At 53.3% G+C, this 13,134-nt stretch overlaps 1 pseudogene; it reads right to left on the reverse strand.

Moving 5' to 3' along the window:
- Positions 1–1,704: 1,704 nt before the first annotated feature.
- LOC144280001 (phospholipase A2 inhibitor and Ly6/PLAUR domain-containing protein-like) lies at positions 1,705–7,521 on the reverse strand (annotated as a pseudogene).
- Positions 7,522–13,134: the final 5,613 nt, after the last annotated feature.

A 13,134-nucleotide genomic window follows, 5' to 3' on the forward strand; every position in this document is an offset into this window, starting at 1 on the left:
GGGCTCGGGGCACTGGTTGCCTGGCAATCGTCAGGCGTTCTGCGGGTCTGGTGCCAAGGCGGGGATTTGCAGGCGGACAATAAACTGGGTGAAGTTTCCACCGGAAGCTTTTCTCGGCGAGGCACATGGCCCCGGGGACCTGGAGATGCGCCACGACTTCTTGCCATGAGATCTCGAGCTAACGAGTGTCAGGGCCGGAGCTCCCACCCCTGCCCTAGGGAACTGTTGGATGGTTAATTCCCCTCCCTGCTAAACATTTGGATTTTGCCCACTTTGGCCCAGAACAGCCCCAGGCATCTGCTGTGCCCACCCCAAAGTTGCGTGGGGTGCCCCTCACCCCAGCACTGTGCGGCATCACTCCCCTGCTTGGTCAACGATTAACATCAGGACAAACAGCTGCTTAGTTGAACCCAGGAGTACGGACTCCCAGCGCCTCCCCACCCCGCGCTCTGACCACTAGACCCCCCCCCCCCACTCTCCGAGCTGGGGATGGAACCCAGGAGTCCTGGCTCCCAGGAGATAGGGACAGGGTGGATTCTCCATTCTTAAATGAAGACACCTCTTTCTAAAGGATGTGGCTCATTTCCATCCACACACACACACCCCGCCACCCCCAAGCCAGAAGAAAAAGACATATTGAAGGAAGCAGGGCTGCGGTGGAAAAATACAGTATGTGATCGTGTAATCGCAGGTTGTAGCAGAATGCAAACGTGCCGGGGGATTGGATTACGCTTGCACTGACAACCTGGCATTTCCTAACTTCTGACTGCTCGACTGTGACTCCCCGGGGTTCTTGGAATGTAGATTTTTAATACAGATTAAATATATTTACACACACACATACACAGAAAGACAAGCAAATTCTTATGTGACTCAGCAATGGGTAACCGGAACATAACGTAAGGCTTGCGGCCTATGAACTTTGGCACAGATAAATGGCCCAATGGTCGTCCCTAAATTTGGGGGGATTGGGAACAGAGTTTTTAAAGGGGAGGTTTGTCCATAACGACACCAGCCAGCCACAGGGACGTGAGCTAACGCCGGCTTTGGGATGCTGTAGGATGGGAACATCTGCAGATGTCTGATCACAGGCTGGCCATGGCAAGGAATTGAGATGTGTGATAATAAGTTGAAATCAGTAATATCCTAACCTACAGGAGAAGGGACCCTGACATCAGCAGGGTGAGGAGAGACAGATAAGGAGGAGGGGAGAACCCGCTAAGGAATAGGCATTAGGCACAGTGGCGTTAAAAATGGTACCCCAGCCTGTGGGCAGGGGGCAAGCGGGATGTAGCGTTTGGGGGACATTGAGGACATTGGAGGAAGGTGATGGTGAGGAGGAAGACAATGGCTAACGATTCCGGTTGTTCCACAAGGGGCGGTGTGCGGGGATGGGCAGACGGACATTCTGTGGTAACGCTGTCCCCGGGCTGGGCTGAAGCTTGTGTGATTCTGCTACAGGGTGTTGATCAACAATTAGAAACAGAAGGTTCCTCCAGTGCGAGGGCTGCGACCGGCGCCATCGGGGTTCCCAGCTGAACGGCAATGTTAAGAACGCTGGGACGGCTCTAGGGACCAGAACCTGTCAGACCTCCTAGTTGTCGCTGGGACTTCGTAAGTAATCAATAGAATTAACATACGACTCGTAGATCGGGCTCCAATGTGCAGGAATCAGGTGCTGCATGGCCCGTGCAGGGCAGGGGGTCAGGAGAGCAGCTTCACCAGCAGCAGCCCAGTCAGGCCAGGCAGGTAGAGGGAAAAGGAGAATTTCCCCAGAGCCGGGCTGGCTCCGCTGGGGGTGGCAGGTTTGGAGGTCGCCTCTGTGAACATGAACCAGTAGACTGCAGAACTCAGGATCTCTCCGGATTTAATGCCCTTCACAGACTCAGAAGCGCAGCCTTTTGCAACAAATATTGATGTCTCTAGAGTTGAACCTGAAGGAGGAAACCAGCCTGTTATGAGGCGGGGGCAGCTCTGGTTCCTTCTCTGCCCCCAGAACCTCTGTCTGCACCATCCAGCGGTTCCCGCCTCTGCCCCCCGGTCCTACCCGCCCAGTGCTCTCCCTGCTCTCGCTGTAACTGGCCATGGCAGGCTGGGCGTCTGGTCCCCTTGTGCCTCTCCCACGCCCCTTTCTGCAGCTCCACAAGAGACTGAAGCTGGAGTTTGGATCCCAGCTGATCGCTCAGGGGCGGCTCCTTCCCCAGCGCGCGGCCCCCCGAGGAACATGCCCAGCTCTCAGCGTCCCCGGCAGCCCCGACCGCTCGGTTCAGTTATTTTATAAACACCCCAAACACCTGGGAGTCCTGGACAAACACTGAGAACAGGAGCTTCCACACTGAGCAATGGCTTAGCTCCACCTTAAACATACATGGGGTGGGGTCTAGAGGTTAAAGCAGTGGGGGCTGGGAGCCAGGACTCCTGGGTTCTCTCCCCAGCTCTGCATCATTGACATAACATTGACATAACAACAAGAGACGCGTTGTCATAACTCCAGGAGCCGGGCAGCATCACTGAGGCGGGGGAGCTGGTCTGGAAGGAAAAAATTCCAAATTCCTCTCTCCTTCCCTCCGGCCAAAACCCCTCTTGGCCGCCCCCACCTTCCCAAAGCTTCAGCACAGCCCGAGGGTCTGGGAGACTCTAGGGGCCTGTCTACACTACAGCTTGGGCAGGTACAAGTTACGTCACTCCAAGGTGTGAATAATCCACCTCCTTCAGCGGTGTAAGTTACGCCACCCTAAGTGCCAGTGCCCACTTCCCGCTGCCATCCCACTGCTGCTCGCGGAGGTGGTTTTATTATGCCGACTGGAGAGTTCTCGCCCGTCAGCACAGAGCGTCTTCACCGGATGCGGTACCATGGCACCGCAGTCGCCCTTCTAGTGTAGACTGGCCCTAGGTTTCACCAGCCCTTTGGGGAGTTCCCGAGGCGTGAGGTTCCCGGGCTCCCTCCCGCACTGCGGCCAGCTGGCAGCATTTACCTTTCACTAGGTACCCAGCGAAATCGATGCAATAGTTCTCATCCCCTGTACAAGGGGCATCTTGGCTGTCGCAGGGATTGGTACTCAGAGCAAAGCAGGTGGGGCACTGCAGCCCATTCTTGGTGGTGTTCTCCTTGGGCACTGAGAAAGGAGAGACACACGGTTACAGGGCGGGTTGAAGTTCATTTACCCCACATTGTGCGCCCACTCCCCTGCATTGTCCAAGTGTGTAAAGGCCCCTATCCCCAGCCCGACAGCATTGCTCCGTCCGTCTGTCACATGGCAACCTCGGAAGCCTGCAGCCGATCAATTCCAGCATTTCCAGGCACTTTCTGGGCCCCCAGGGCCAGAACCCTGCTGTCTTTGGGAGAAATCAGAACATGCCCCCCGTCGCTCCCCCCACCAGCTGATTAGCCCAGCCGCCTCTGCAACTGTCTCAGATCAAACAACAGGTCGATGGCCCCACTGACACCCCCATCTCCCTTCTGCCCAGCATCCCAGGGGTGTAACACCCGGAATGACTGATCTCCAAGACAGAAAGGAGGATGGTGGGGGGAAGGGGAATGGGGGAGAGGGGTATGGGGGAGGGGCACTGAATCCATGGCAAGGCAGGGGAGATTGGAATAGAAAGTTTTCTCCAATGCACTCCAAGAACATGCTGGATGATCTGTGCCTGGCTGTGTTATTTTCCCAACCGATCTCTGAGTGGTTGAAAGTCCCCGTCCCCACCACTGCCTGGGCTTTGCAGGATTTTGTGAGTTGTTTAAAAAAAGCCTCACCCACCTATTCTTCCTGGTTAGCTGGTCTGTTGCCGACCCTCCCATGGGGTCCCCCCACTGCTTGTTACCCCTTTTATCCCGACCCGGAGACTTTCAACAAGTCCATTTCCTATTCCCAACCCAGCCTCTGAGAAGGTGCAGACATCTTTGCTATACCACGCAACCCCTTCTCCCTTTGTCCCTGCCCGCCCGGAGCAAGCCGTGCCCCTCGGGGCCGATATCCCAGCCATGTGTGTTCTCCCCCCACATCTCTGTGACGCCGGCGATGTCCCAGCTGTGATCACTCACTCATTCAAAAGCTGAAAGCGACGGGAAATCCAATTGTTTGGGGAAATGGCCAAACGGGCCGGTTTGAATTTTTTGCACAAGGACCAACGGGGATAAACTGGCCAGCGATGAACAGCCCCGAGTCTCTGAACTCAGTTTCCAGCCATCAGAAGAGGGACGTCTTGGAGCAGCTTCCCACAGTAAGTGGGGAGCAAAGCCCCCAGCGAGTTTGAAGTGGAGGCTGATAGGCTCAGGGAGGTTTAGATTTGAGCCCATCCCGGCTGCTGCCCCCTCTCTCACCTGCAGCCCCCGCCCGTCTGATTTCACATAGGCCCTGACTGCTCAACCCCCTGGTCTGGAGACCCGCCAGCTACAGCCATTTCAATGGCGACAGAAATGACATTCGAGTGAGTGGACTTTAGGGCAATAAAGGGGAGAAATGGTAACAAAGACAATCGTGCCGGGGCTTGTCCCCATGAACCATTCGACTGTAGCAAGCGGGGGAGGTGACTAAGCTCCACTGGGCTCTGAATCGACCATGCACCAGCCTGCCACGGCCCAGCTGTCCACGTGCAGCCTGCTGACGCGTGTGAACCCTTCGTTCATGTGCTTTGAGCTAGTGCCCTTCCAACAAGCCATGAAACGGCACCGTAAAAACAGATCCCTACGTACCTGCCAGTACACCTGAGTTACACTTGTCTGTGTTGCACTGTGCGATGTTGACCCGCACATACTTGCCATTCCCAAGAGTGACAGTGATGGGGCCTTTTATGAAAGCACTGAAGTCACGTACGCAGCCTTTGGAAAGGTTTGTGGACTTTGTCTCGCCTACTGTAATTAAAAAACCAAAAAACAGAACTGAGAGGCTGGGAGGGGAACCTCGAGGCGGAGCAGGGAGGTTATTTGACCTCCGAGTTTGGCCCTGGGGTGACGTTGCTGGGAGCCCGTGCCCAGTTCTGGCACCCACCATTCCAGAAAGAGTTTGCACACTTCGGGAGGGGTCAGAGAAGAGCCATGAGGATGATTAAAGGGCTAGAAAACCTGCATTAGAGCGAGAGGTGCCAGGAGCTCCGTCCAGGTAGCTCAACACAGAGCAGATTCGGGGGTGACGTGATCCCCGTCTGCCATAACCCACCCGGGGAACAAACATTTACTAATGGGCTCCTCAGTCGGGCGGTGGAAGGTCGGACGCCATCCAGTGGCTGGGAGTTGGAGCCAGACAGGCTCAGACTGGAAATAAGGCGACTGTCTCACATGGAGGGTGATTAACCACTGGGACAATCTCCCAAGGGCCGTGGTGATTCTTCGTCAGTGACAATTTGTAAAGCCAGATGGGATGCTCTTTTCCCACCTCTGCTCTTGGGGCCATCTGTGAACCCGAGTTAGCCACGCCCTGGTCTCAGCATCTGCACTGCTAAGCCTCCCGGGGCTTCGATCCACCCGGACACCGCCAGGCCGGTGCTGCACTAACCCCGGGGCAGCGTTAGGCCTTTTGCAGGCATGTTCCATGGTTGTTAGCACTGCCCTGAGCTGTGCAGTTCTCTGCCGTGAGTCTCTGCGACGGCGTCTCTGCTTGAGAGCCAGGTAGAGACGAAGCCGGCTGCAGGGAAAGTGGAGTTTAAAACGTCCCCAAGGGGTCGATAAACCGGAAGGTGATTTCGCTGCAGCAGAAGTGAGTAGCCAGGGGGGCAGGAAAACATGGCCCCCAAGGAATTATGGGAAGGCATTGGAGGACTATTGGCAACTGTGTGAAATAAGCTAGTGTACAGCTGTGTCCCCACTGCAAAGTTAAAGTGGAACCCGGGTCTAAGCTACACCTTGAACTGCACAGCCAGCCTGAGCTCACAGCTCATATCCACTCAGGTGAAAGGGTCTGTGTGTGGTTAATAGGGACGGTGGCAGGGGTTAGAACTAAACCCCGGGTCACGGCCCACATTAAATGCAGTGAAGCCATACCCTGAGTGGGTGGACGTTTTAATAAACCCATTTGTGACTGCGCTGGGAAAATTTCCTGACTGTGGTCAGAAGGGTGTGGGTGGGGGGATAGACAGATAGATCACATTAAAGCTGATTTGTGCTATGCATCCTTCTTACAGGGTAAATGAAAGGAAACATTAAATCTCTTTAATTCAAAGGAAGGATGAACAAAACCAGGTCTGTAACTAAGGTTTTCAATTTCAAAAGGGCAAACATTGAGAAGGGAACTAGTGAAATCTACTGTCCTGATCCCAGGGAGTTGAAAATGGAGAAGGTTTGGAATCTCTTGAAGTCAAACAGGCAGAAACTATCTTGAATTTGCATTCCAAGCAAGGAGAAAAATCTTGTAAGGTCGGACTCCAGCCCTGAGCAGGTGACTAAGAGGTTCAGACAGGATTCTGGGAGCCTGGTAATGTACAAGGGGTCTCACTGCCCATTTCCACCCAAAGCAGCTTCGCTTGCTGCAGCGCAGCCGTCCATTGTGGAGCTGAAAACGTAGTGAATAAAAATCCATAACTAAAGCCCAAGGGGTGAGATCCTGGCCCCACTGAAGTCAATGGCAGATCTGCAACTGGCTCCAAGGGGCAGGATTTCAGACCGCCCAGTCTTCCGGTCGCAACCCTGTAATGTTGCCTGAACAAATCAAGCGTCGAGCCCAGACTGAGTGTTCTGTGCCGGGTGAATGTGCTTTGTGGGTGGATTGTGCTGGGGTTGCCTTAGCGATGAGGATGTGTCAGACTGTGGGGTAGGATGTGCCTGGACTGACGGCAATGTCACCTACCCAGTTTAATATCTTCTGCCGCCGTAAAGCAGCCGCCTTTAGCCGTGTCTGCTGTGCAGGTCCCTGCTGGAGGCTGGCAGGAGTCTGCTGAGCCGGAGCACTTTTTGCATGTCACTGTTTGTGCTGGAGAAAGAAGAACACGTGTTTCCTTTTTACTGTGACGTAACAGTCTCACTCTGACACATCCCTTAGCCCCAAGTCTTCCCCCTCTGCTCCAAACAAGCCGAGGGATTAACAGACCCAGTTTCCACTGGGACACTCGGCAATTGCTCAGTTTGAACCGCCCTGGGCCAATGGTACCCAGGGGGTCAGCAATGGATGGGTGAAGGGGATGGTGCTCTTCCCAAGCTCCGCCCACAAATTCAGCTCCGCCCACCCAAGATCTCATTCCTGTTTTAAAGGTATTCACAGTACCGGAGAGTCGCTCACTTCTCAGCATGCGTTGCCTGAATCCATTGAACCACCCAGGGCTCCTTGCAGCCCCCCATTGCCCTCACAAATTCGAGTTCCCCTCGCATCTCCTTCTATAGCAGGGTTGCCAGGCTCAGACCCCCACCCCCTACATAATGCCAGGGGCTCTGTGTACCCTCCATTCCCCTGCCCCGTACCAAGGTCTCCTATTCTCTCCCCATGCCAGGGGTTATGTGTGCCCCCCATTCCCATCCCCCATACCTGGGTCCCCCGTTCTCCCCGCATACCAGGGGTTCTGTGTGCCCTCCTCCTCCCCCTCCCTCCCCCCCATCGTCCGTCTTTCTGCCTGGGAGATCAGCCGCTCAGGGTGTAACATGTTAAGCTCCATGGGGACACTGGGCAAAGCTGGGCTGGGGGGTGTTGATGGGCTGGAAGGCGTTAATGGCCCCATCAACCGGTTCTTTGATCTACACACAGCTACTGAGGGGGTTGAAGGTCTGACTGGGCTGGCCAGACTCCAACAGCTCTATGTGTCCCCGATTTCCCTCTTCCAGTTTTATGATTCTGTCCCCACCCCCAAAAAAACCCAATAGGGTTCTGCCCAGTGATGTCTATAACATCCTCTGCAATTTAGGAGTTGATGGAACGCAGCATTCAAAAGTTACTTCATTGCACAGAAATAGGGAAATGCCATTGAGGTGAGTGCGGCCAGGTTGTCTGGGCTGTCAGCCGGCCATCAGAGGGGTCTGACGGAAAGGTTTGGGGTGCAGAAGCCAGCTGTCTTGGCCCTTAGCTTCGCGGGGATTGCTCCCTTTTGGGAAGGCTCTGTGTTGCGCTGGCCCCCAGTTTTACAGCCGGTTACAGGCCCTAGGCTTAAGTTAAAGTCAACTTTGCCCACATCCCTCTGGATCAGCCCAGCCATTTGCAGTATGCAGGGGATGGCAAGGATGGAAATTTCCAGGCAAAAACCTGTGTTAAACAGCACAAAGGGACGTTCATTGTCTCTTGTTCCCCAAATTACCATTGATACAAGTCATATTAACCACAGCGCACAGACCTCTTGGGGACCTGTAAGTGGAGAATCTCTGCCCTTCAGTCCTTATGTACAGCGCTCTGCACAAAAGCTATGTAAGTGCAACATCTTCACAGCTTTTCTTTTAGAGAGTCTAAGAGTTTCAGGCTCTGATGCTGATCTAGTCTGAGCTCCTGCCTAGCTGAAGCCAGAAAACCTCACCCAGCCCTTCCTCCATGCAGCCCATATCTGATGGTCGAGCTAGAGCCAATCTTCCAGAATGATATCCAATACCACTGTACAGAGACCAAGAGATGGAGAATCCCCACCCCCACCCCCACCCCTCCTTGAGAAACTGGTGCCAGGATTAATTCCACCTTGGACTGATCTAAATTCAACTCCCACCATTGGATCTCATTCTGCCTCTGTTTGCTCGGTTGGAGAGCCCTCTGCTACCGGACATTGTAGGCCTGATTCCAGGTTACACTCAGTCCCCTATTGTGTAATTTACTCCTCTATTAATTCCCCTTTATGCTGCCAAAGCAGTGCAGAGGGGCCTTCGTGGGAATAAGAATTCAGGGCAGTGTCCAGTCACGGTGTCCCTCAGGTCCACGCCCAACAGATGGGTTGCTATGGCTGCGGCCCTTGGGGAATTCACACCCTGAGCACTGCAGTGTGACCAGTCTAACCCCTGGGAGCGATGGAGGTCGATGGGTGAATGCTTCCCTCAACTCGGCTACCGTCGCTCAGGGAGGGGAGTTCCTAGAGGGATGGAAAACCCCGTCCATTGGGACACGAGGCATCTTCACTACGGGGCTCTGCTGGCCCAGCCACAGCTCTGTGGCTAAGCCATGACAGCAGCCATAGTGTAGACAGGGCCCTGTACCCCACACAGAGCTAATCCCCCCTCCCTGCACAGGTTGGATGTTCCCCTGACTGGGGATCCATGGGGGGTAAAGTGTCCAAGTCCGGGCGGGTTTCAATGGCCACAGCAGCGGGTGACTCACCTTGTCCACTCGTAGCTAGGAGAGCAGGGAGAAGGCAGAGGAGGAAGGAAACCATCCTGGTCCTGGCAGGCCCACGGGGCTGGGCTTGGAGATGAACGGGGCCTTCTCTCGGCTGACACAGCGAGCTCTGCCGGGGGAAGGAGGAGAGAGTCAAGACCGAAATGAGGATGGAAAGGGAATTAGAGCTGAGATTAAGGGGGGGAAAGCACCAGGCAATAGAGCTGCACAAATAACCAATTTTTTGGTTCACTGGCAGTTCTCAAAGATCGGGGGGGTGGGAGGATCTTTTTTGGTGGGCCCAAAATTCTCATCTAACTAAAAAGCCAGGAAAAAATGGTTTTGTTTCATTTTCAAATATTTCAAAATATTTTTAAATTGGTTTAAAAATAAAAATTGCCGTCAATTTTGAAATGAAAAGACACAAATCAAAACATTTAATTCTGGAACTGTCCAGACAAAACGTTTCCTTTTCTCAGAATTTGTTTTTCTAGAATTTTTTCCAGCTGAAGAAATGCAGAGAAATAGACACAAATTCATGAAACGTTTCAGTCGCTCCAAAGCTGCATTCTTCAGTGGAGAAAAGTTTTGGTTGGAAAATTTCTCCCAGCTCCCCCATGGCCCAGACACGCCTCGCCGTAGCAGAGCGGGGGCTCCGGGACACCGCAGAAGGGCGCTCCGCGGGGCAATCCTCGTCATAGTCGTGGCTCCGGACGCAATTGTGGTGACCAGCAAAGCGCAGATGTCAGATGGAGCCAGTGACAGTCACGGGGACACGACTGCCCCTGCCTCACGTCCTGTTACATCAAATCGCTTCAATGTGGAAGGAGACAGTTAAACAGCAAGTCAGCCGCAGCCTGTGTGCTTATTGCCAGATGGCCAGGGCCCCAGCAAGCCTATGGGCCCATTGACTTCAACAGGTACACTGGTGTAAACCGGCTGGGATCTGCCCATTGACTCCAATGGAGGTACGGCCGATTGATCCCAGTTGGGGATTGGGCCCAGTTTTCACTCCCTCCTCCGTATTTGCTCCATGTCTGCACCGTCCCTTCTGACATGGGGCGACTGGCACGGCCTGTGGGGCGCCAGGGTCAAAGCATCCTGCTGATCTGCAGAGGGGCCCTACAGTGTTTCCACATTATCTACACCCCCTTGGGTGGCCCAACGGCTTCTTCGCTTTCCTCTTCTACAGCGAGCTGAGGTGTCCATTGATCCTCCTACGGGGACGCTCCGGTCCCTTCCCTGGATCAGCCCGGTTCGGTTAGAAGCTGTCAGGTCTCAGAGGCTTCAGACCCCCGCCCTGCCCATGTGCGTTACTTTGCATTGACCAAAACTCAACTTCATCTGCCATCGCGTTGCCTGTTGACCCAGCTCCGTTCGATCTCCCTCAAGTTCCCGACTAGCCTCCATACGTTGCCTTCTCTGCAGATTTCACCACCTCCTCGCTCACCCCCCGTCAGATCATCTGAGTACCGTGAAGGCTGGGTCTAGCGCAGAGCCTGGAGGCCTCCACTTTTATGCTTTTGCCATCACACAAAATTCCCTTGAATTCCGGCTCTGTTTTCTAGAGACACAAGGTGGGAGGAGAGACGAGCTTCCGAGCGACACCGAGCTCTGCTGCGGGTCAGCGGAGCTCGACAACTCGTGTCTCTCCCCAGCAGAAGCTGGTCCAATAAAAGCTTTTCCCTCCCCCACCTTGTCTCTCTAATATCCCGGGACCTGAACGGCTACAACAATGCTGCAAACTCTGTTTTCCGGCTGTTGTCCTGTTTCTGCTCCATGACAGTCCCTTGCCTCCCACCCCAGGACGGCTTTGATTACTTACTGCCCTATGACAGGTTTCAGAGTGACAGCCGTGTTAGTCTGTATTCGCAAAAAGAAAAGGATGCATCCCATGAAGTGAGCTGTAGCTCAGGAAAGCTTATGCTCAAATAAATTGGTTAGTCTCTAAGGTGCCACAAGTCCTCCTTTTCTTTTTACTGCCCTATGGCGAGGGACTGTGCTGAAGTCTTTTTGACAGTCCAAATCAAGTACGTCATCTGGCTCTTCTCTGCTCCCTAAACCTGGGACGTTCAAAGCATCTGAACAGAGTCCAAAGCCTGACTCCCGGGGAGCGTCAGCAGATGCTGGCCCCCTCGCTGCCATTTTTGCCTTTCAAAAGTTCCCTATTTCATTCACACACAATTCCATGAGTGGGGCTTCTTTTCCTTTGCAAAACTTGACCCGCTTTATCCCTGGAGCTTGCATTTGAAATATATCTCCATCCTTTACACTCTTTCAGCAGATCATCAATGATTACAAACAATAATTTAACACACCTTAAAAACTCTTACCTTCAGCCGCACAACGGTTCCGTTCACCTCCAAGTTCTCTGTAGTATCAAAGAGATGCACTAACCTGTTTAGTACGGCCCCTTTCCTCTCTAGATAGTCCAAAAACGCAACCAGATTAATCTACAAACTGGGAGTAACCGTGAATGATTTACTGAAATGTAATAAATTGCACGACCCTTATACCTGGGCACTCCCTCTTTAAATACAATTCAGACTGACCCTTTCTCAATCCAGCAGCTCTTGTTTTATTGGACTTGTCCCATACAGTCTGCTGGTTTGTGTAACAGAGATAAGAGGTGGTACTCAGCTTCGTCACAAGGGTAGAGGTGTGACCATTTGCATATCAGAGGTGTTTATCCAGATCCTGAGGTGCTGTAAATGATAGAGGAACCGGAAAATTCACAGCAGCTGGGATCTGACTCCACTGATTCCGTTGAAGCAACGGCCAATTGACACCAAACGGGAGCGGGGTGAGATTGTCAGAATGAAGCTAAGGACGGCCATGGAGTTGGCTCCATGAGGACAGCTCTCCTTCCACTCCCAGAACAGGTTGTTAAATTCCTTCTCATTAAATGGAGCTTAAGCAGAGTCAGGATGAGCTCCACCCTGACATCTGGTGGCGAGGCATGGTGGGTTGTGGAAAAGAACTTCAGCGGCTGATCTCATGTTGGGCTGGGATGATTTAACTGGGAATTGGTCCTGCTTCGAGCAGGGGGTTGGACTAGATGACCTTCAGGGGTCCCTTCCAACCCTGATATTCTATGATTCTATGATTCTATGATTCTATGTGCATACGTACATCCACTCTGCCTAGATGGTCACTTTGGCTGCTGTAGGAGCCCCAGTACTCTGGGGCCAGGAGTAAACTGTTATTCTCCTGATTACGTGACCCAAGGACAGCATCCCCTTGAGTTGAAATCACTGAGTAGTTTGTTAAATAGTAGGGGGCCTGACGATGTATTGGTGAGTGACCTGCAGGATGGCTACTTGGGAAGAGCAGCTGGTGGAGTGGCTCACTGGACGGCTACCGGAGAGGAGCGGCCGGTGGTGAAGGCTGCAGCAGAGACCCACAGAAAAGTGGTGCTGTTGGAGCATGTAAGGTGCCCCTTTACTCCCCCCCCCTTCCATTTCCACACAGGCTGGGGTGTTCAAACTCTGCAGGTGAACTTTTGAACTCTGGGCTCACCAAGGACAGAGACTGAGACTTTTGGGTTGCTGGACTCAAGAACCAAAGGGAAAGGAACACGGCCCAATTTGTTTAGGGCGGGGTTTTGCTCATGGGTTGTGTTATGAATCCTGTTGGTGGTGTTTCCCCAACATAATGCCACATTGTTTCTCTCTGGTATTAAAAGGCTTTTTGCTACACTCAGACTCTGTGCTTGCGAGAGGGGAATATTGCCTCTTGGAGGCGCCCAGCGGGGGTGGTATAGATTTGTCCCAGGTCACCGGGTGGGGGCTCGAGCCAGTTTTGCATTGTGTTATTGGAAGGGAACCCCTAGATACTGACCCCGGCCCTTGTTGCTGCCAACTCTGAAGGGCAGAAGGGTTACATGTGTTCATACTCATCTGGTGACAGATTTTCTTATCTGCCCCAT

Source organism: Eretmochelys imbricata, chromosome 24 (genome assembly GCF_965152235.1).
Source record: "Eretmochelys imbricata isolate rEreImb1 chromosome 24, rEreImb1.hap1, whole genome shotgun sequence".
In the NCBI taxonomy this organism is placed as follows: Eukaryota; Metazoa; Chordata; order Testudines; family Cheloniidae; genus Eretmochelys; species Eretmochelys imbricata.